The 22,764-nt window shown below is 40.3% G+C and overlaps 1 protein-coding gene across 1 annotated transcript in view; it reads right to left on the bottom strand.

Annotated features, from left to right (window-relative positions):
* The window catches only part of Fbxl7 (F-box and leucine rich repeat protein 7), a 379,795-nt gene that overhangs the window by 267,247 nt on the left and 89,784 nt on the right, over positions 1-22,764 (bottom strand). The window lies entirely within an intron of this gene.

Here is a 22,764-nt window from a genome sequence, read left to right as displayed (position 1 = left end):
CGCCACTTGGCTGTATCACATCAAGAATACAAATCCATGGTTTAATGTCTTTCTGGGAAATAACAGAAAACCAACTGCATATCCAACACAATGGTCCTCAATCCATTTCTATTCATGCGAATGCTTAGCATAACTTTTGGTTGTCATAAGCAGGACAGAGGTGCTACTGATACCTGAACAACAATGGCCAGAGTTGCTGCTAAATGTCTTAGAATAGACAGAACATTCCCCACAAGAAAGAATGTTATAGCATAAATTTCAGGCACACTTGACTTGAGATGTCCTGGTCTTCCTGACTGTACTTACATCCAGGGCCAAGTTTCTACACCTCTAACCTTTTACATATACATTAATAAACACTCTCCAAAAGACAGAATAAAGACAATAAATACAAACCACAGAGGGGAGTCCTAGGAGCTATGATGGGAGATTTCAAAATGCCCCGTGTTACCCTGTCCTTGTATCATCTCCTCCCTCTGTAACTTTAATTACCACATTAGAGCAAAATGGAGGGGTTCTGCCCATGTGACTAAAGTTCATAAGTTAATTGTTATTTAATTAAGCAAAAGGAAGACTATCTCATATGGACCTGATAGGATGAGGTAAGTACTTAGGATCTGGAAGAGAGAGGGCCTCATGCTGCCCTTGAGTTCCAAGCAGCAAATTCTAAGGTTAGGGTTAGGCTTATTGTTCAACATCATCTAAGAAGAGAAAAAGACCCCAGATAGTAAAGGAGAGCTTGGATCTGGCTATTATTTTGGCTGCTGTTTTGGACCTCCCTGTCAAAGGACTCAGTTAATTCATACCCAGAATCCTGATCCAACTGTGAAATAATAGCTACAGCTTCCTTATGTTATATTCATTTACGTCACAGTGATTGTGCAGTGATTAAAAAAAAAAAAAAAACGAAAACACTAACTCTATTAAAGACACAACTGTTTCACTCCATAAAAGTTATGATCAAAAGTTTATAGTAAAGAGAGAAGCACTGATTTCTAATAGTCTTCCCAGTCTGATATGCAATGAATTGGATATTTACTTTCTACCAAATTGTTAAAATCTTAAGCCCCAAGGACATAGCATTAAAGAATGAAGCATTTGGGAGGCAGTTAGATTATGAGTCCTCATAAATAAGGACTGTGCCCTTCTTAAAGAGGGGCAGCCTTCCTCTGACATATGAGGGTACAACTAAACAGCAGTATATGAACCAGAAGGAGGTCTTTAGCAAGCTCCCTCTGTACAGGCACACCAACCTAACCTATCAGCTTTTAAAGTGTAAGGAGTAGGCTTCTATTAGATATTAGATATAAAAGTCTTGGGTATTTTGTCCCCATATAGACTAAGTCAACTTTAATTGAGTAAGCTGATAGTCTAAATTCACAGCGTAAAACAGCGCAAAGTCTTATATGTAAAGAGCTTCAGGATTCTGTCTCCTATGTTGGAAGTCATGGGAAAATTCAAGTTCATGGGTAATATCGCCTGAGCAGGGAAGACAAATGGATTTGTTCCCTCTTGCCATTACCCCTAACTCACTGTTGGTGCTTCAAGCCAAGTCTGCTATCCAGATTGCATTTCACAACTGTCTCTCTCCACATTAAGTGAGATGGCATAGTAACTTTGTTTTAGTCTTTGTTTTTAACTAACCTTTTGGACTGGAGCATTTAGAGATCGATGGGCATAGTGAGTCTCTTACCAACTTAGAAGTATGTGAACTTGCTCCCTGTCCTCAGAACCCAACCCCTTTGTTCTGTAATCTTGAACATTCCCACCTCCTACCTCCCTCTGTGCGGGAAGTTCAGCATCTATTTCAGAGAGGGAGGTGCTTAAACTAGGAGATTTCCTATGGCTGAAATTGTTAATGACTCTGAGTCCATTAGATTATTCCTCAAAGCCAAATAATATAAACATTCCTTTTAGCAAGGCAAAAATAATATTCTATACCACCTAATACATAGACTTAAATGATTTTAATTATGTTATTGGTTGGTGATATGTAAATAGAAAATTAAAAATAAGCTCCATATGTTTGACCTCTGATTCAACAAGAAAAGCAAAACAAAATAACAAATTAAGCACAAAATAATAAAACACATAACATTCAACTGTAATAACATTAATTTAACATGGTCGGTGATGGTGTGGTTTTTGCTGGGATTAACTTGCATTTCTTAATTTGAAAATATTAAACATTGGTTTCTAAAGCCTAAGTATGCTTGTTTTGAGGATGTCTCTGCTCCCCTGGGATGTGTAAGAAGTAACTCCACCTGCCCATTCCTCCTTGTGACAAACACAGGGATTTTTAGTTTCGGGAGGCAGTGTCTTACCATGAAGATCTGACTGGCCTGGAACTTTCTATGGAGATCAGAACTCACTGTGAACACACAGGGCTGCCTCTTCCTGCCAAGTGCTGAGATTAAAGCTATGTGTCACCACACCTGGCAGAGCGTCTCCTCTTACAATAAAGTAGACCATGGACAGAGCTCCCTTTGGTCTGATTTCTTCATTCTCATCATTGGGTCTTTTTGTTTTTTTCTACACTATTAGTCCAAAATCATCGCAGAAGAGCCCTCCCTTAGAAGACAATGAAGTCTTACAATGGGACTCTTATGCTGTGAAACCAAGACTCTATGTTTTAAGACTTTAGCTACATAACAGTTATCATCCATGTCACTGGATACTAGCCCACAATAAGTAATGATTAGAACAGGATGCCCAGAGAATCCATCACCTTAAATGACCTTCATGTTGGTAGCATTCATTGGTAAATTGTCATTACAATGTCTGAAAGCCCATAGATAACATGTGCCTGAGGAAATTCTCAGGCACAACTAGAAATGTGTCTTATGCTGGCGAGTGAGGAGAAGGAATAAAGGGGAGAGAATGATATTATGACTGGGTCTGCGTGGAGCTGGCAGCGAGTACCCGGGTAGGGTGGTACGCCCTCATGCTTTCGATGCTTCTTCACCTTATTAAATATTCACTCCATATGCTCAATATGTTCTCAATTGTGCTTCCAAATCTCTTTACTGCTCCTCAAGGACAATGTTAGACTTCTCCATTTCCTAATTATCTCTACCAATACCAGCCCAACACCATGGTTATAATGGACGTATTATATTCTGAGAGTATGTATCTACTTTAGGCACAAAAAATGTAAGGGTTTCTTACCCCTCAAGAACCACTTTCTGTCCCCTTGAAGGCAAGACTGTTTCTACCGATGCTGTATATCCTTCAGAAAGTAAACATTTTAAAAACACACTAATGTTTAATGCATTACTTAAGAAATGTAAGACAATTAGGAGCCCAAGTCCGACTGGTTCTCATTGTTTGTTTGAGGTGGTTACATTTTAAAATGTTACCACAAACACAAAAGGGTTGTTTCAAAGTATCATGTGATCCTCTTCTCACAGTATTTCCATCACCAGGTCAATGCAAACCTTGTCTTAGTGTTTCTCTTCAGAGTCATCTCGTCTGGTGTGCTTTTGGTTCATTTACATTCAACTCAAGGATAACAGCACTGTATTTACCAGACATCAAAATGGGACATCTGCTTTTTGGAAACCTTAGAAAGATTTTTAGAACTTTCTGGGATCTTTTCAATGGTAAAATTACCATAAGACAGCAGTAATAAATCATGTTCCAATAAACAGATCATAAAGTAATAGCAGTGGTAGCTGAAGATGTGCCTCAGTGTTAGATCACTTATCTCACATGTACAAAACCCTGAGTTCTATACCAGTACTGAGAAAATAAAGCCAAATAACATGCAAAAAAGAATTGTGGCAAACAGTATGAGGTAAGATAGCAGAGTACCCCCCTCCCTAAACTTCTCAAGAGAACATACTCGAGTGAGGACTTCTGAGTATGTGCCTGTGATGAAGACAAAGATGTCATGTCTGTGAGCAAAGCTGTGGATGATCAAATGTAACTTAGGTACTCATTTGGGTAGTCACAAGCAGATACATTTGAGAAGATGGTAGCTGCCAATGTGAGAGCTGACTACATATTGTCCATGTGGTTCTGCATCTTGTAACCAAATTTTCTGATGAAGAAATTTGGTAGCGAGAAGGATCCAGAGTGAACAAGCCTAACACTGACCCTGTACTTGCCACTTCCTAGTCTTGGGGAAACAACTAAACCCTGTCCATCTTCTAAAGAATAACTGCATTCTACATATCCTGCCATCATTAAAATAAATAACTGAGATATACTGGTATGGATGATACAAGCAGCTCAGAAATATTCAATTTCTTATTATATTTGGGTTCATATTATAGATACTGACAGTTCCCAATGAGTTCAGGACAAGAAAAATGGCGGTGGCAGGGTAGTTGAGAACAGAATAAAGCATTAGGTATTAAATGATGAAAGATCCATTCCACTGACACTGATAAATGTTATCTATAACTACATTAATAAGTGTTGAGATAATTATAATCCTCGCCATAAATAAACCAATGGGTGGATTAATTTTTATCAGTTCAGACACGCTCTCAACTCAGGGAGATCAGCAGCACAACCACATGCCTGCCTTCACACCAGTCATTTCCCCCATGATTACCAACTCCAGGTGGGCAGGCTCTGCATAGGTTCCTTCCACATCTGTCTCCCTGTGCTGCTAGATTTATCCTACAAACACTCAGGACATATGCTAAACAGTTTCCATAAGTGGCTGGCTACAGGGATGAAGTAGAAATTTACCCTATTCCTTTATCCCCAACCTAAGGGGATACTTTCTAAGAAGCAACTTTCTAAGAAGCAACATCCAAACCCATGCTTGCTCAACAAACTCTACATAGCCACTGTGCTTAGAGCTTGCAAACGTAACTTCCAAAACACGTATAGCATCCCAATGGAGACAGGGAGTATAGTAGTCTGTATTAGTTTCCTGGAGCCATCATAATAAATTACTTCTAGCTAGATGAATTAAAATAACAAAAAATATATTATTTCACAGTTATGAAAGCTGTGCGTTTGAAAGCAAAGTGTTGACAAGACTGTGTCCGCCTGATGGGTTCCATGGGGAATCTGAAGCAGGACTCCTTCTTAGCTTCAGCAGATTGCCAGTATTTCTTGAAGTTCCTTGGTCAGCAGCAGCCTAATTCTCCTCTGTCTGGGACATCACATAACTTCCTTCCCACTGTGGTCTGCGTCTTTTATAAGGACGCCAGTCATACAGATCAGAGGCCATGCTACTCAGAGTCTTCAACTCAGCAAACTGCATCTGCAACACCTCATTCTCAAAGAAAGGTCCTATGGGTAGGTTGAAGGTGAAATCTCAGGGCTATTACTGAAAATAATAATAGTTAGTTTAGAAACTGGGTAAGAAACTGGGGAAGAGCATTGAGCACATGGGCACAGGGGGAAATTTCCTGAACAGAACACCAATAGCTTATGCTCTAAGATCAAGAATCGGCAAATGAGACCTCATAAAATTACAAAGTTTCTGTAAGGCAAGGGACACTGTCAAAAGGACAAAATGGCAACAAACAAATTGGGAAAAGATCTTCACCAACCCTACATCCAACAAAGGGCTAATATCCAATATATACAAAAAACTCAAAAAGGTAGACCCCAGAGAGCCAAATAACCCTATTAAAAATGGGATATAGAGCTAAACAAAGAATTTTCACCTGAAGAATTTTGAATGGCCGAGAAGCACCTTATGAAATGTTCAACATCATTAGTCATTAGGGAAATGCAAATCAAAACAACCCTGAGATTTCACCTCATACCAGTTAGAATGGCTAAGATTAAAAACTCAGGAGACAGCAGGTGTTGGCAAGGAAGTGGAGAAAGAGGAACACTCCTCCACTGCTGGTAGGGCTGCAAGCTGGTACAACAATCATTCTGGAAGTCAGTCTGGTGGTTCCTCCGAAAAATGGCCATGACACATCTGGCGGACCCTGCTATACCACTCCTGGGCATATACCCAGAGGATTCCCTGGCATGCAATAAGGACACCTCCTCCACTATGTTTATATCAGCCTTATTTATAAAAGCCAGAAGCTAGAAAGAACCCAGATGTCCCTCAATGGAGAAATGGATACAGAAAATGTGGTATATTTACACTATGGAATACTGCTCAGCAATTAAAAACAATGAATTCATGAAATTCTTAGGCAAATGGTTGGAACTGTAAAATATCATCCTAAGTCAGGTACCCCAATCACAAAAGAACACACATGGAATGCAGTCACTGATAAGTGGATATTAGCCCAGCAGCTCTGAATACCCAAGACACATTTCACATATAAATCATTCCCAAGAAGAAGAAAGGAGAGGGCCCTGGTCCTAGAAAGGCTTGATGCAGCAATATAGGGCATTGCCAGGACAGAGAAGTGGGAGGGGTTGATTGGGGAATGGGCAGAGGGAAGAGGGCTTATGGGATTAATGGGGAGGGGGGAATGGGGAAAGGGGAAATCATTTGGAATGTAAACAAAGAATATAGAAAGTAGAAATAAATAAATAAGGAAGGAAAATCAAGATGAACAATTAAGATTTAGACTGTCATAGAATTTAAGAAGTTTGAGATGCCCTGCTAGAGGAAAGGCACACAGGCTGGACTGTCCCACAGGAAAAGGTAGGCACCGTCCTACTAATGGCACGAGGACAGAGGCCACTCCCCTGAACCACATACCACCTACTGGATTTCAGGCTATTCAATGAGAGTTAACACAGATGTCAGCTGACAGAAAGACAGATGCAGCTGCTGCTACTGCTACTGCTGCTGCTGCTGCTGCTGGTGCCACTGACAGATGGTGCCTCACAGCTGGTGTTCTGAACCGAACTGAGGAATGAGCAGATCAGCAGCATGGACAGGCTAAAGGCTTTAAACACCAACACAGAACTAGCATTGTAATGTAAGTCACTGCAAAGTCGTTCTTATGCCAATAGCATCCATACAATTTATACCAGTAATTAATTTCTTCACACGCATCTGAGTTCCAAACAGCTACTGTGCTCCTGAACTAATTAAAAAAAAATCAGTGTGCAAGGGAATAGTATACTGTCCCTAGGGGTCACCTCCATTTCAGTGTGACCTATGGGCACCTTCAAAGCCACATGCTCCTTTCTGTGGATAAGTCCCTGACCTTAATGAGCACTTCGGATTCACTTGTTCATTTTGTCCCTTCAATAAACTGTGGCACACAGGTCCATGAATCAAGACAGCCTGGAGGTTTTCTTCTGCAGGGTTCTGAGAGATGGAAAATGACAGAGAAAAGCCGCATGGCCTTCTATCAGTGTGAAAGGACAAAGAGCACGAACCTCTGAGTCTGCAGCTCTCTGTGGACCGGTCCCGGCTACAGGGAGACAGTCACAAGCAGTTGGAAGTTAGGGTTTGCTGCTTGCTGACTCCAGGGTTTTGCAAAGCACTTTCCCATGCATTTTCCTTAATAATCACTGAAGATCAATCTAAACCATGAAAATTCTTTACACAGCTTTTAGTCACCTTGTTGCAACTCCCTTCACACATAGCAATGATGCAGGGGGAAAACAGAAGCTGGGGCCACAGCCTATTATCTTGAAATGCAAGGCAAACAGCATCTCAGTATTTTCAACTCTGCAAGGGCTAGTTAGTTTTTAAAAAAAGAGAAAACAAAAACAAAACACGGGCAATAAAACTGTCAAAATTCTATATCTGGAATCTTAAACAAATTTCAGCCTTGATTTGCTATCAGAAGATTATAACTGATGCAGTTTCCCACCACAGAGGTTTAGGAACTAAATGCAGAGATGGGAATCTCCAGTTCAGACCCACGCTTTGTCATAGGCAAGCAGGAAGCCTATGTAACCTGCTCAGTGGTTGTGACATCACCCCTCATCTCTAAAGGTTGAGGGTGAAGCTGAAGGAGCTGCTTTGAGACGCTTTACAGCACTCTACTTGCATTTCTTTACAAGGCCCCTCTTTATACTGTATCCACCCTCACACAAAGTTATAAACTTTCTCCAGCAGGAGACAAGCTTCAGAATGCCTACAAAGTAAGGGAATATCCTGCTTCCTGTGATAACAATGGCGTGTGTGTGTGTGTGTGTGTGTGTGTGTGTGTGTGTGTGTGTGTCCATATAACTATACTGGCACAGATAACAATATGCATACATGTTTCCCATTGATTTGACAACTGCATGACAGAAACATCCTGAGGGAAGAATTAAATCTGGTACATAGTTTCAAAGAGTTCTGTCTATAGTGTTTTACCAACAAGCACATGGGTAGAGCATCATGGTAACAGGAATATGTTGAGAAAGATGCTGTCCAACTTACAGCAGACAGATAGCGGAGAGGGAAAATAGGGCTATAATCTGGTCTAAGATTCAAAGGCACTCACTATTAACTACCTTCTGCAGCTGGTTTCCATCTCCCATCAGCTTCCATAACATCTCTAAATGATGCCATCAGCTAAGGACCAAGCTAGAGTGGGCAACTTCGCATCCAAATCACAACATACACATGTATTAATTTTCAAGAGCACAGGTAGAATATTTCGATGTTGTGTCTTTGAGCCTCCTACTATTGAAGCTGCTAAATCTATGGGCTCTTTTTTGTCCTCAAATGAGAGTCCACATTTTCCTGCCACTTAAGACCATTCTTACTCAGCTCTCATCTTTCCCCTTTCCTTGGTGGGAGGTAGTTTCTTAGATCACCACAGGGAAGCTGTAATCCCATTCCATGGGAGTAGAGGTTATCTCTGAGAATCATCAGGTGAAGGGCAGAAGGGGACACTCCCAAATGACCAGAGCCTTCCCACTACTGAAAGCTCAAGATTGAAAGGGCAACAGAAGCAAACTGTCCAGAATGGCTGCCCCACTGTGAGTCTGTTCTCTGATCTAATGCCATAGCTGCCACGTGATTGGCTGAGACTGATCTCCCCTCAAGGGTCAACAGGTAATGGAACCCTTCATAAGTGATCCGTGCAAGCCCAACCTCCCTGCTCCAAGAAGGCAGAGCAGAGAGAAGACCAATGTTGTGGTTCACTGCGAAAGGATAGATTCCCTCTTCTTTCACTCTGTACACACACACACACACACACACACACACACACACACACACACGTGGATCACATGGGCACTGCTAGTGACCATGAGGGTAGTTGTTAAAAACTGAGGTTGTAACTGGGCAGTACTGGCACATGCCTTTAATCCCAGCACAAGGGAGGCAGAGGAAGGTGGATTTCTGAGTTCAAGGCCAGCCTGGTCTACAGAGTATGTTCCAGGACAGCTAAGGCTACACAGAGAAACCCTGTCTCAAAAAAACAAAACAAAAAATAACAACAACAAAAACTCTGAGGTTGTCCCTCCTGTTTTTCTTTAGTATGAGCTCATATATCCTTTCATGTTGGGCATGTCATGGCACATCACAGAGGCCTTGACCAGATGCCAACAAGGTTATGTTGCTGGACTCTCCAGAGTCAAAAGCTAAATAAACTTTTTAGATGAGTTATTCAGTCTGGGATTTAAAGCAATAGCAAATGGAGCAAGAGAAGAGGAGAGGTATCTTATTTCCTTTTCTATTGCCATGATAAAATGTCCCCCAGATAAAAAACATAAGGGAGAAAGGGTTTGTTTGTTTGTTTTTTAACTGTTTGTGGCAGCTGATTATACAGCATCTACAATCAGTAAGCAGGAAGCAATGGATGCTTGGGCTTAGCTCACTTTCTTTCTTTGATGTAGCCTAGGGCCCAGCCCAGGATTCAGGCTCACCTATGGAGTGAGCGTAGATCTTCCAACCCAATTCATCTAATTAAAGTAGCCTACCACAGGTATGTCTATAGACCAGTCTCCCCAGTAATCTCACCAAGTTGTCAAGATTAACCATCACAAGAGTCCAATTTCTAAAGAAGATACATGAGGAAAAACCAGAAAGGCAGAATGTAGTCAGGCAAGAGTATCACTGACATGTTGTCAGTTGACATTGCTACTGCTAGACTTCTCAGTGGGGTGAAGCAATGAAGACAGAAGAGCTTGTCTGCTCTACAAGGTGGTAGGTGTTGAAAGCAAAATTACTTTACAATAAACAAAGTTGTAGCTTGAATTGAGGGAGAAAAAATGCATACCATAAATATATATTCACATACTTCTAACTTCAGATGCTGACACCACAAAAGGCGGAGTACATATAAATATAAATAGTGGGACTAGTGATAAATTTTAATGTCTTAAATAAGCACAACCAAGTAAAGACCAAAAGCAGTATGCTTAGCCAAATGACAAATCCAGTATGACTTCTAGACCCTGACAAAGAGTCTCATTTTCTCTGTGCAAGGGATAGATGGCTTGATAGGTCATTCTTCTCCTAAAAACTTCAATTCAACTTCCATTTATAATCTAGGTTGTATTTTTCAAAGCTTTATGCATTTAAAAATATCACTCTCCCTAAATTTTGCATTTATAGCACTTTTATCATATAAATTGTGGTCATAACCTAAGTGAGGGTTTTCAGGGGCCACTAGAGGGAAAGGGCTCTCTTCTGTACTAGGGATACATCAAGAGAAATAAATTTTGCCCAAAGCTGGAATTGTTCTTGAACATAGCACTTGAAACTAATCTCTTCTCTCTTGAAAAATATACTAGTTTTCCTTTAGGCCAGAATAGATTAAATCCCCCAGAGAGAGCTGTTGTTTCCCTCCCATGATGTACAGACTCTTGATTAAGAACCGTAGAATTCCCCGTGCATTTCTGCCTCGCACTCTTCCGGCGCAAAGGCAACACTTCATACATAAATGTGTCAGGAACATGCAGACTACCCTCTCATCTGAAGGGTAAGAAGAAACCAGGGATTGAAGCTCAAAATATGTTAAAGTGTTCCTCCACTCTCGGCCTTCCTCCTCATCTCCTTGTCAAATTTAATATTCTCAAACTAAAAGCAAGCTGAATTGAATAAGTAAGCTCGAGAATGGAGGTAGAAATTTCAGAGTATGGTTATGTTATACATATGTTCATGAAGACTTGAGTGAAATGTAATGAATAGGTCTTTGACTCATTTAAATATAAAGTAAGAATTTCAGGCATGTGAGATGGTATTTTTCCCTCAATATGATAGTATCTAGGGAGATGTTTTTAAATATGTAGTGTGAGACAGGCAGAATAATCTTGCTGCCATAAAGATTTATATGTGTTATAGATATGAGGTGAAATCAAATATAAAAATGAATACTTTGGCTGGTTCTCCCTCCTGCCCTTCTCACTCTTTGTAACATGTGTTCTACTCCAAATAGAGGACAGCATTTCTGTGACTGCCTGGTAACCAACGTGTGTGAAATCCGGGTTTTCTCCCTGCTAACCAGGAAACAAGCCCTCATTTGTATGGCAGATTCAAGGCAGATACCTTGGCTCCCACAAGGTAATGAGAGGCTTCATTTCTTCTGAATGGGGAGGGAAGTGTCTGGCTGCATGAGGAATCAACTACATAATTATACGATTGGAACACAGGTTACAGGATATGGTTGATTTCCCATACAATTATATCCCATCCATTTTTCTGAGAAACCATCTACAATCTAGAGACATCATGATCTCCTTCTTGGGCTTGATTAATTTCCTAGGATGACTCACAGAACTCAAGGAAAGACCGCATTATGGAAATAGGCATATTTAAAAGTATAGTAGAAACAACATAGCTGAAAAAATAGAGAGTAAAGGTTATTAGAACATGGATTTGGTAGTATCTGCCAGAATCTTCTATGTGTTCACTTAGTGAGAAGCTCTGCAAATTCTGTCCATTTCAGACTGTATGAATGCTTCATTACATAGGTATAAATATTTCTACCCATGACCATTGATGCAATGGTGCATTGATACAAACATGAATGCTCAAGATTAAGACCCTTTCCTCTCTGTATATGGATGAATGGACAAAGCTGAAACTTCCATCATCCTACAACTGGTTCCTTAGGAAACTGGTCCCTTCCCTATCACAACTCTAGGTTTATCAAAATCACTCATCTCATTAGCATAGAAAAGGCGTGCTTATGGATATGAATATTGACAGGCTTTAAGAACTAAATATATCAGGAAACTAGACATAGGGCATATGATTATTCCATAGCATCATACCCTTCATCCTATGTTTTTAAAATGTCATAAATCCAGTATCTGTACCATGCCTCTAGTTGTGTTTGAAATCCCTAAATTTTTCCTGCTGGATTTTGGATTAAACTTGAAACTCTATATTGACCCATAAGCAGCTATTCCAAACCTCACTTGGATGACCCAAAAAGTGAGCTCCTACTATCTAGATAATTTATCAGACATAGTACAAGATAACTGCAAGATACAGGTAAACATTTGTTGAATGAATTGAGTAGTAGTTATCAATTAAACATAGCCTCTGTGGTATACCATTTGAATATAAAGTCTCTCCTGCAGGGGTTGGAGAGATGGTTCAGCAACAGAGATGACTGCTCTTCCAGAGGTCCGGAGTTCAATTCCCAGCAACCACATGATGACTCATAACTATCTGTAATGGGAACTGATGCCAACTACAGTATACTCATATTCCGCATATACATAAAGAAAGAAATCTTTTTTTAAAAGATGTTTCCTACAGATTCATGTATTAGAGGGTTGGTTGGTTTCTGTTGATAGACATATAAGGAAGTATGGAATCCTGAAGGCAATGAACTAAGTCAGAAAAATCACCTGGTGAGTTCTTAATATGGTGGCATCATAGTCAGTAGTAGAAAGTTGTGCATAGTTGGCAGACATAGCTGGTTACTTGTCTATTGAAAATAACATGCATATCCACAATCTGTATCATTCAAAAATAAATACTACTATGGAGTGTTTAGTGTCTAATACCTGATGCTTTGAGTCAGGGACTTGATGATTTGGCTAAGGTAGTTGGTCAGGTTCTGTCTCAGCATCCCAAGTGCTGAGGTTACAAGTACCCCCATCACACTCAACTTCTCACTTTACCTGGTCTTTACACTTTAGAACCAAGTGCTTTCCCATGTGATCTCTTTCCTCAGCCCTAAGACTGCAGAGGAATATACACACAGACTCGTGTAAAATTTAAACTATTAGGTAATTTCTTTAACTCAAACACAGGACTTTAGCATTAAGATTTGTAATGCTAATGAATTCAGGCCCACTCTACAGGTTGTTCTTTCAACGTTGTGTGTCAGTCAATTCTGCTTGAAAGTCCCACAAACTCAACATATACAGCACTGCCTTACACTTCTGATGGAAATCTTGCTATGCTATCATAGTGGTTCTTATAAATAAAACTCCATCTTACCTTCAACTCTCCCAGAATAAACCCAATTTGGTTTTAGATACCCTTCCTCAAGTGGAATGTTGATACCACTTACAGCCATTTTGGCACTTACCATTGTAAAAAAAAAAAAAATCACAGCTGACCTTTTACAGGACACTTGACACTATACCAGGGTATTCTTATGTATACTTTCTTACTATATTACATTCCTCTCTTACATGCCCTGGGGTCACAGGCACTGCTGCTGTTAACAACAGTTTCACAGAGTTCTTGGAAACAGATTATTACTGAAGATCAGTCTCTAAATATTTGGAGATAAAAACAAGAGAAATGAAGTAATTCTCAATTCCCCCACAGGTGGGTTTTTACAATGTCCACACCATTGTCCACACGGTACAGAGAACCATCAGCAAGCAGCCTAGGTTAGGAAGAAGCATCACTTCTAATGTGATCAAGAATATTGAAAGTGTGTAACAGAGACCCATCCTGGCACCTTGGTCAACAGTAGCTGGGATGGCATGTCACTGACCTGGGCTATTAGCACAAAAGTTTGGGAAGCCGAATTTTTGAGACATTTCTAAAGTCTCGATTTTGGACCTAACTCCTCTGCAGCGTCCATGAGATTGGATCCCTAGAAACCATAGTCAGCCCATTCTCTAAGCCAAAGCTCATAGACTCTCAATGTGGCTCATTTCCACCTCTAGTATAAGCTGAATGACTCAGCCCATGTCCCCTTTCCTGCCTCTGCACTTCCTGAATCAGGAGTTCAGCCTGTCTGCTGAGTGGTGAAGGAGTGTCCCCATCATTCCTGCAAAACTCAACTCCTCCACTACCAAGTAAGGAATAGAAACTCCAGTACAAAAGAATAGTGAAGTTTATTGGCCTGGACCGCCCAGGATCAGGGCAGATACACTTTTAACCTTTTCAATTGTTTACTTTCCAAATACCTTACCAAATTCTTGACCTTTCTGACCCTACATATGTCCTCCCTCTACATGCTATGAAAATCCTAGACAACCAAGACATTAAAGCTCCTGTTTACCTTCTCAGACCCATTTGAAAGAAAAATATTTTACTTTCATTGTAGGGTTTCAAAGCAAAGGCAAATGCTTGAAAAAAAACCTCCCTAATTAGTATCATTCACATTAACTCACAGGGCACTGACAAATAAATATTTAATGTCTAGTATCTATATAACATATTCCTGGCACTAAAGTGAATAATTTGCCTAAAGAAAGATATTAATAAAATTAATCTTTAATATTATGTAAAACCATATTAATTTGCCATTCATGTGAGCAAAATCAGGCAGGATTGGTACCATTACATAGCCCAATCTATTTCAAACACTTCTTTCAGGGTGAAACGCTATAGTTGTTGATTAGCATGAAAATAAAGACAATTCATTAGATAGGGCCATAAATGCCTCTCTATATACAGTGTCAGAATGAGCTGCTAATGAACCTATTTAGAGAAATAATATGCCTTCAACATTGCGAGAAAATTCACCATCTTCCAGGAAAATATCCATCATAGTAATTAAGCAAATAAACAATAATAATGACAATGAAACCTGCATGTTTTTGTGTCTGTCTCTTACATTATTTAACTTCTTACAAAGTCCGTGGGAAAATCGGTTTATTAATTTCCAACTTAAATCTTTGCCTCCAAATACTTACTGAGAATCCCACTGAGCCACAGAAAACGAAGGACTGCTTATGTCTAAAGAAGAAGCAAGAGGAAGAAAAACAAACAAGGAAGAGAAAGACAGAGGAGAAAGGAGAGTAAATAAATGCTTGTGGCCTGTGTTCTCTGTGGCTCCTAGCCTCCTGACACCTGCCTTCATTTTAAAGACTCTAATGGTCAAATGTTTACAAAGGAACATTATCCTACCATGAGAATGAGTTTACTGATTCCTCTTAAGTACTAGTTAATAGTTCAAGCAAATGCATAGAGTCACAGATGATCACACTTTCCTCCTGCTTAATATGCACATCTTACCCTAGAATAGATCCCTCACCCACTCCGTTCTGCACTTCCAAACACAAACAAAGTTTCATCTCTCTCCTGAAACCTAAGGGTAGCATAGTATCAGCAGTAAATGTCCCAGATCGTGACAGGACTCTCTCACTAATAACTCGTCTGGTCTCCATGCGGCTATGCTGAGCCAAATCTCAGGAGTAAAATTTTTTTCTCTTGTTATCTTTACAGAAATAAAAATAATAAAATAAGAGCTTAAAGCAGATGCACAGATAAATGCCTCCTCTTTTGGACGACAAAGGTCTTGTATTCATTTTCTACCAAACACCGAAGGGCTGGAGATGTAGCACCCCCTCCAACCTTTTGTGGATACCTTTGTTTTCCATGGGGTGCCTAAACCCAAGGGGCTAAGCAGTGTGTGTGGGTGTCAAGCATTTCACACGGAGTGGAGAGCATGTCTGGTAGGTGTGAAGCAGGGTATTTGACACTGATCATGCACATCCTCATCTAATGGTCCTAACAACCCGTGGTGTGACGCCTTATGACCTCAATGTTCAGGGTAAGAGAGCTGGGGTGGAGGTTTTACTCCCCTAAGGTCAATGAATGCAGCCCACGACAGAACTTGCTCATTTAACTGTTTCCCCTTTATGAAGTGCAATCATAAATTCAACAGATGGCTCTCCACCTATGAGGTAAAGAGTATCAAATTGGAGCAGAAAATCAGCAGAAAGGAGGCCCAAACTTCAGCTCTAGAATTTTCTAGCTTAGAAACTTAAATAATATGAGCAGCAAAAGTATTCAGTGGGTGTTTATGAAGACCAAAGATTTCCTTCCATAGGTAACATGGAAAGCAGTCTTCAGAGTACCACACCTATCACAGTATGTTGATAGGTATACTGGCCCAACTATATCCCTCAGAAGAGTCAAAACAGACTTACAATATATCTGGGCTGATGTTACTGAATTCACTGAACTCATGCCCCTGTGAACTAAAAGAGAAACATTAACTAGCACTTGCGGAATCAGACTTCAGTCTACCCCTAAGCCCTGCACTCTTTCCCTCCGCCTTCCTCCTTGTTCTAGTCTATAATAAGAAAATCTTTTTCATCTTACAAGGTGTGATTTCTTAAACTGATACTCTCAGCTCTGTCTCCTGGAAATATGCCTGTCTTCACGGGGCGGTTCAACAATCTGCCATTACTCACAGGTAAAAGTGATGCTCCAATTATTCTTGTCCAGGGAGACCCAAAGCTGGAAGGAATGAACATTTGAGTTCTTAAAACACTAAGGGACTAAGGGACTAAGAGCCTAAGACCTGTTGCATATAGAACAACCACTACAACAACAACAAAATCAAGCCTCTTAATGTAGAATCCTTATCTCTACGAAGTTAGAAACAAAAAGAGACAATAAGATCACCCAAGTTTAACTCACTGGAAGTATGTCCCCAAGCAAAGATATATGACTCTAATTTAATCATTGAGTATTGATCTGGTTCCTGGTAACATGATAAGAGATGAAGAGCCAGAAAGCTAACAGTAGCATCACTTCTTCCCCCAAAATATATGCCGTTAGGACCGGGCTAATCTGGTAATGTCAATCACCTCTGTAAATCCTATGAGTAAAGGTTATGTGCTCTCGACAGGTCTAGCTAGCTCTGATGTGACAGAGCTATAAGCCATAAGGTAGGTGTTCTGGACTATGATACAGTGCTCAGTGCACATCGAAACAAGTTGTTGGGCAAGGCAACTAAAGGAGGCACTGAACACTCAGTAGAGAAAGCAGATGATGGAGGGGAGGAGCTAGGAAAGGCTCATGGAACTTCAAGTCAAGGCTTAAAGATGGCAACAAGAACCTGCTGGGCTATATCCAGAGAGCTCTAGGGAAAATCTGGAGGGTATTCATGCCAGATTGCAGAGGAATAAGATTAGAGGGCAGAGTGTCAACCCAGAAGCAGCAAGACTATGTAAAAATATGTTCAAAGCACTCCTAGGACTCAGTAGCTCTCTTCCCATCACTGTCCTTTCTCAATACCTATCCTCTTATCACAGTTGACTTTCAGTGTCAATGGTGACTAAAATGTTAAAGAGTTCACTCTACTAAGAAAATACAGAATATGGACAAGGGATCAGTGTGAAGTAGCAATCTCCAACATATTCTAAAACACCACAGATCCCAATTCAAGAATTCACAGCAAGACTCATTGGCTGTAGAGACGATGGAGAGGCCACTGGCAAATGGGCCTCCACAGTGTCCGCAGTTGCTGTCACTGTCTGCCTCTCATTTGCACATCATCACCTCTGATGATGACATTTCAGACTTCCCGGCTGAGGCCACAGCTGGGCTGGAAACCCAACAGAGCATGAGTGCAGCTTCTTGGGCCACATGTCATCTGACTGTCCTCACTGTGTCATCTCTTTCCATCCCCTCAAAGGATAGTTTCCTATCTAGAGAACTGGAAAACAAATAATACGATTTACTCAGACTGTTGGTTTGTTTGTTTGTTTGCTTGCTTGCTTGTTACACTATGGGGATTGAGCCCAGGGGCTCGTGTATGTTAAACAAACCATCACTTCTAAAGAGAAATCATGGTGTATGCCTCACAGTGCACACTAAGGTCTCTACAGATGCCTACTAATGTCCAAGGTTGCTCTAATCAAAGTTATGGAGTCTCTTTGTCTTTGTATCTTTCTCTTAATTTTCACTGAAGATATTCTACAGGTAATTTTATTGTCATAATAAAATTAGAAAAGGGCTGTTATGATTCAAACTTATTCACTGATGGGAGAAGCTAGCTCCAGGGCAATGAGTGGAAGATAGATAGATAAATAGACAGACAGACAGACATGTACACACACACACATATGTATATATATATATTATATATAATACATATATATGAAAATTAAGCTACATGAACTAACAGTGCACCCCACAAGAACCACAGGCTAACAATGTACCCCTCAAGAACCACAGACAAACAAAATCTCCAGTGCTAGACATGAAAAACTCCCTTTGAATGGTTAGTCGGGGTAGTTCAAGCAAACAATATGAATTATTTATGACACCCTGTGTCCCCTCTCAGGGGGTTGAGGGCCTCTGTTACTGAGGGCACCATATACTTAGGATACCGAACTCAGAGGATTCCAGCTAGAAATGATCTGAAAGCCTCATTCTTACATTCTAGCTTCCGCAGTTCCAGAAAATGCTATGAAAACTGCCAAGGGAGGGAAGCACTTAAACAGCTCTACCCAGCCGAGCCAGGACAATGACCAGCAATACAAGATATCTGGGAAAGGGCACCAGGTGGTATTTGGTAGTGGTAACCAACAGCTGTCTAATTTGATTTAAGGACCCCTCAACAGGAGGAAAATTGTGCTTGGCATTAAAAACCTAGACAGTTTCCTTGGGCTAGTGATGGCATGGACATTAGAAAAGAATCTTCTACTGTCTCTTTGCTAGACCAGCGTGATTCTTTAATATTCTAAATTTTATCCACGGGTGAGTGTGGCTATCATTCCTCATTAAAGAAAGCACTCTTACATCATAGAAAACCAGAACCGGACAATGTAGACATCAATAGGTTCCAGCCCTAGTAGATGCATCTATACCATGTTTCTTGCATCTATGTCTCAGGAAATATTGAGAAAGAAGAGACAGAAAGATTCTAAGAACCAAATTATCAGCAGGTAAGCAGTCAAACAATCTCTACTACAAATTATTAAAACAGCATGACCAGAACTATGCCAATAGCAAGTGACACACCAGAACAGTAGGGGATTTCAAGGGACCCCACACCTAGACAGAGACAACTAACAATACTTGGGGAAGGAAAATTGGCCTCTCTCAGGGATGAGTCCACTTAATTGTCTGTCTAGTGTACAGTGGTCAGCACCAAAACCATATAAATACAAATAATAAAATGGACTCAGCAGATTATATTTATATATTTGTGCACAACCATATAAAATTTTTATTATTATTATTATTATTATTATATTACTATTATTATCTGCAGGCCATCAATTTGAGGGCAAGAGGCATACAGTGTTGGACAGAAAGTAGTATTTGCAAGGGCTGGAGGAACATGATATAGTTTTACATAAAATTAAATATATTTTTAAAAATGAAGTTATACATGTGTAAAATGGGAACAAAGAGAACTGATTAGCAGTATATGTACATATATACATATAAATATACATACATATGAGTTTTGTTTTTTTAAGAGTGAATTAAAATTTTATATTTAAACAAAATATTTTAGTTACTGTCCCGTTGCTATGAAGAGACCACTCGACCAAGGCAACTCTTAAAAAAGAAAGCATTTAGCTGGACAGCACCTGCTTATCATTTCAAATGCTTAGTTCATTGGGATCATGGTGGGAGCACGGTGACACACACTACAGCAGGAACTGAGAGTACTACATGATCCACAGGTAGAGAGGGGAGAGAAAAAGAGAGGGAGGGAGCTTGGCATGGCCTTTGTTACCTCAAAGCCCACCCCCAGTGACACACTTCCTCCAACAAGGCCATACCTCCTCACCTTCTAATCTTATCCAGGTGCTCCACTCCCTGGAGAGTGAGCACTCAAATATATGAGCCCATGAGAGTCATCCTTCCTCAAACCACCACACAAAGCAAAGTTCTAAAGCTGTTCTTCTTCAAATATTGATATTTTAATTATCACTCCATTACTAGTATTAAAGCTTGTGTGGACAAAGGTGAGAGGCAACATCCCAAATAGGAAGCAGAGTTAAGTCCCAGGTGCACACAGCCCATTACTGAGAAAACAAGGCAGCATGACTTCAGCCTCTCGCCAGAGTTCTTCTGTGCAATGACCGGTCACTGATTTACACATCAATACCTTAAATGTCTAGCAACATCAAGCTAAAGCACCTTTTAAAGTGATGACTTATTTGGGGGAATAACAGCATTCAGTTTTAAAGCGTAGCCATTCATTTCTGAAAGCAAATAAATCATGCAACAGTCTCTGCACAAACTACCAACACTGAGCAATAAATCTTTGAATTCAGCCCTACACCAGGCATCGTGCTATAAACCGAAAGTCTAGTTTTAACTCAGTGACCTCGGTCTTGCCTCCGCTGGACAGTAAATCTGGTGCAAAATGAGCAAATATGGGTGGCTGAGTTTCAATCTGGCATTGCACCGAGGCTTTGTCAAGGATCCCAGAATTTAGAATTTTTAAGAACAACAACCAAAAAAAAAAAAAAAAAAAAAAGAAGAAGTCTGAAAACAAAAACATATGCTACACAGCTGGGGAAGGGGAAATTAAAGGGAAGGGAAGAACTTTCACCTTGGTTGGGAGAACACTTTGGCCACTTCTTTGACTTAATCCATTCTAATCTTCAAGATATTAAGTGTAAGTGTATATTTAAGTAAGTATATCATCTTTCACCCAATGAACTTATATATATATAAATACATAAATACATAAATATATAAATATATAAATATATATTTTAAATATATATATTTATATATATATAAATAAGTATATTTATATATATATGTAAGTTCATTGGGTGAAAGATGATATACTTACTTCTTTCATCCATCCAATTTAAAAAAAGAAATCAATGAATGACTTATCTCTTACTGTCTCTGGTCCTCTGAAAATTATTTAAGTTTGCTGTAGCTCAACTTCTGAATCACTAAAATTGGAATGACTTTTAAACATAACCCGCAGGAAGGACACCATAACCATACTCTTTCACACTGAATACCACACGACCTCCGCACATAACCCATAGGACGCTATAAGCATACCCACTCGTATTCAATACTGCACAACATGCTGACACTGGAGGTTTTACTTTACTGAGGAAAGCAAAGGAGACCTTGCTTTTCTCATTGGGGCATAACTAGAAAGTGAAAATGCACTTCATCATCTGCAGAGGAACTAGAGGAAAAGGAGAGGGTCCTACTCAGTACAACAGGGATCCCTGAGGGGAAGGTTCAGGAACAGCTATGCAGCCCTGGAGATGACTGAGCTGAAACCCTTGGGATGAACTAAGTTATACAGAAAGAATAGCTTTTTGGAACCTAAGCTCAACACTGAACTATTGAGATGATTCTCTTATGCAGATCCCTGGTAAAGTATCCGAAGGAATAATTCCATTTTCAGCTTTACACACAGATGTTAAAATGGGTAATACTGGGGGCTAGGGACATGATTCAGTGGCTATAAGCATTTACTGTTCTTGCAGAGGACCTGCGGTTGGTCCCCAGTAGCCATATGGCAACTCATCACTATTTATACAGTTCCAGAGGACCTGCCACTCCCTTCTGGCCTCCTTAGATAGCATGTGGTTCACATCCATACATGCAGGCTTACCCACTACTTGAAAAAAAAAGGAACATTTCATTTGCTTCCATTTGCATCTGTCACGTGATTGCGAGATATAAAGAAATCAAGTGCCAGTGAATCGTGGCTCCCAAGATGGCAAGAAGAAGTAAGGCTTGAGGGAATAAATAAACAGGTAGAGGGGGAGAACAGACAAGCCAGCGGTGATAAGCATGGTTGCACACCACCTTCTAGCAGGACACATCCATTGTAGGCAGGAACTCAGCAGCTGCAGTAACCAGCACTGCCAACAATGACAGAGACCAGGGACAGCTCATGGGGCCTCAGTTCTTCCTGCTGAATTAATGGCTACTGGGAGATTCTGGCAGAGAGGGAGTCATTATCTTCAGCTGTGAACCCACAAGTGCGCTCACTGGACTAAAAAGTTTAGCCAACAGCATCTGGCCTCAGTGGGAGAGAATGTGCCTAGCCCAGCAGAGGCCTGATGTGCCAGGGTAGGGGGATATCCAACTGGGCCTGGAGAAGGGAAGGGGAATGGGAAGGGTTGTAGGAGAAGGCAACCTGGATGGAGGAGGGGGCAGTGACTGAGAAATAGTGAATGAATGAATAAGTAAGTAAATAATTAAGCTGAAAGAACTAAAAAATTAAAAAATAAAGAAGTTAAGTCAAACCTAAGGTGACACAAATATGGACCTGGTTAAACTCAATAGGTGCCCTGGTTCCAGTTATTATTGCTAGGAGGAAACACCATAGCCAGAGAAATATGAGAAGAAAGGCGTTTATTGGACTTAGGTTTCCACATTGCTGTTCACCACTGAAGGATGTCAGGACAGGAACTCAGACAGGAGATGATGCAGAAGTCATGGAGGGGTGATGCTAACTGGCTTTCCCCCTTCTGCCTTGCTGGGTCTATTTTTTAAGAGAACCTAAGAGCACCAGCTGAGGCATGTCACTACTTAAAATGGGCTGGGCCTTCCCACATCAATCACCAATTAAGAAAATGCCCAACAGTTTTATCTGCCGCCCAATCTAATAGAGGCTTCTCTCAACTGATATTCCCCCCTCTGGGAGGTCCCTAACTTGTGTGCTTGTGTTAAGTTCACATAAAACTATCCAGCACGGTGGGTCACAAAACAAGGGAAAGAAAAGAATGTGGGAAAAAGATTTGTTGGGAAGAAAATATCTGAAAAGGGGGATAATAAAAATAATATGTATAAAACTCAGAAAGAACTTGTTAAAA

The sequence above is a fragment of the Apodemus sylvaticus genome, chromosome 16, assembly GCF_947179515.1.
Source record: "Apodemus sylvaticus chromosome 16, mApoSyl1.1, whole genome shotgun sequence".
Taxonomy (NCBI): domain Eukaryota; kingdom Metazoa; phylum Chordata; class Mammalia; order Rodentia; family Muridae; genus Apodemus; species Apodemus sylvaticus.
Note: the sequence above shows the minus strand (reverse complement) of the source record. Positions and strands in the feature narration are given on the sequence as shown.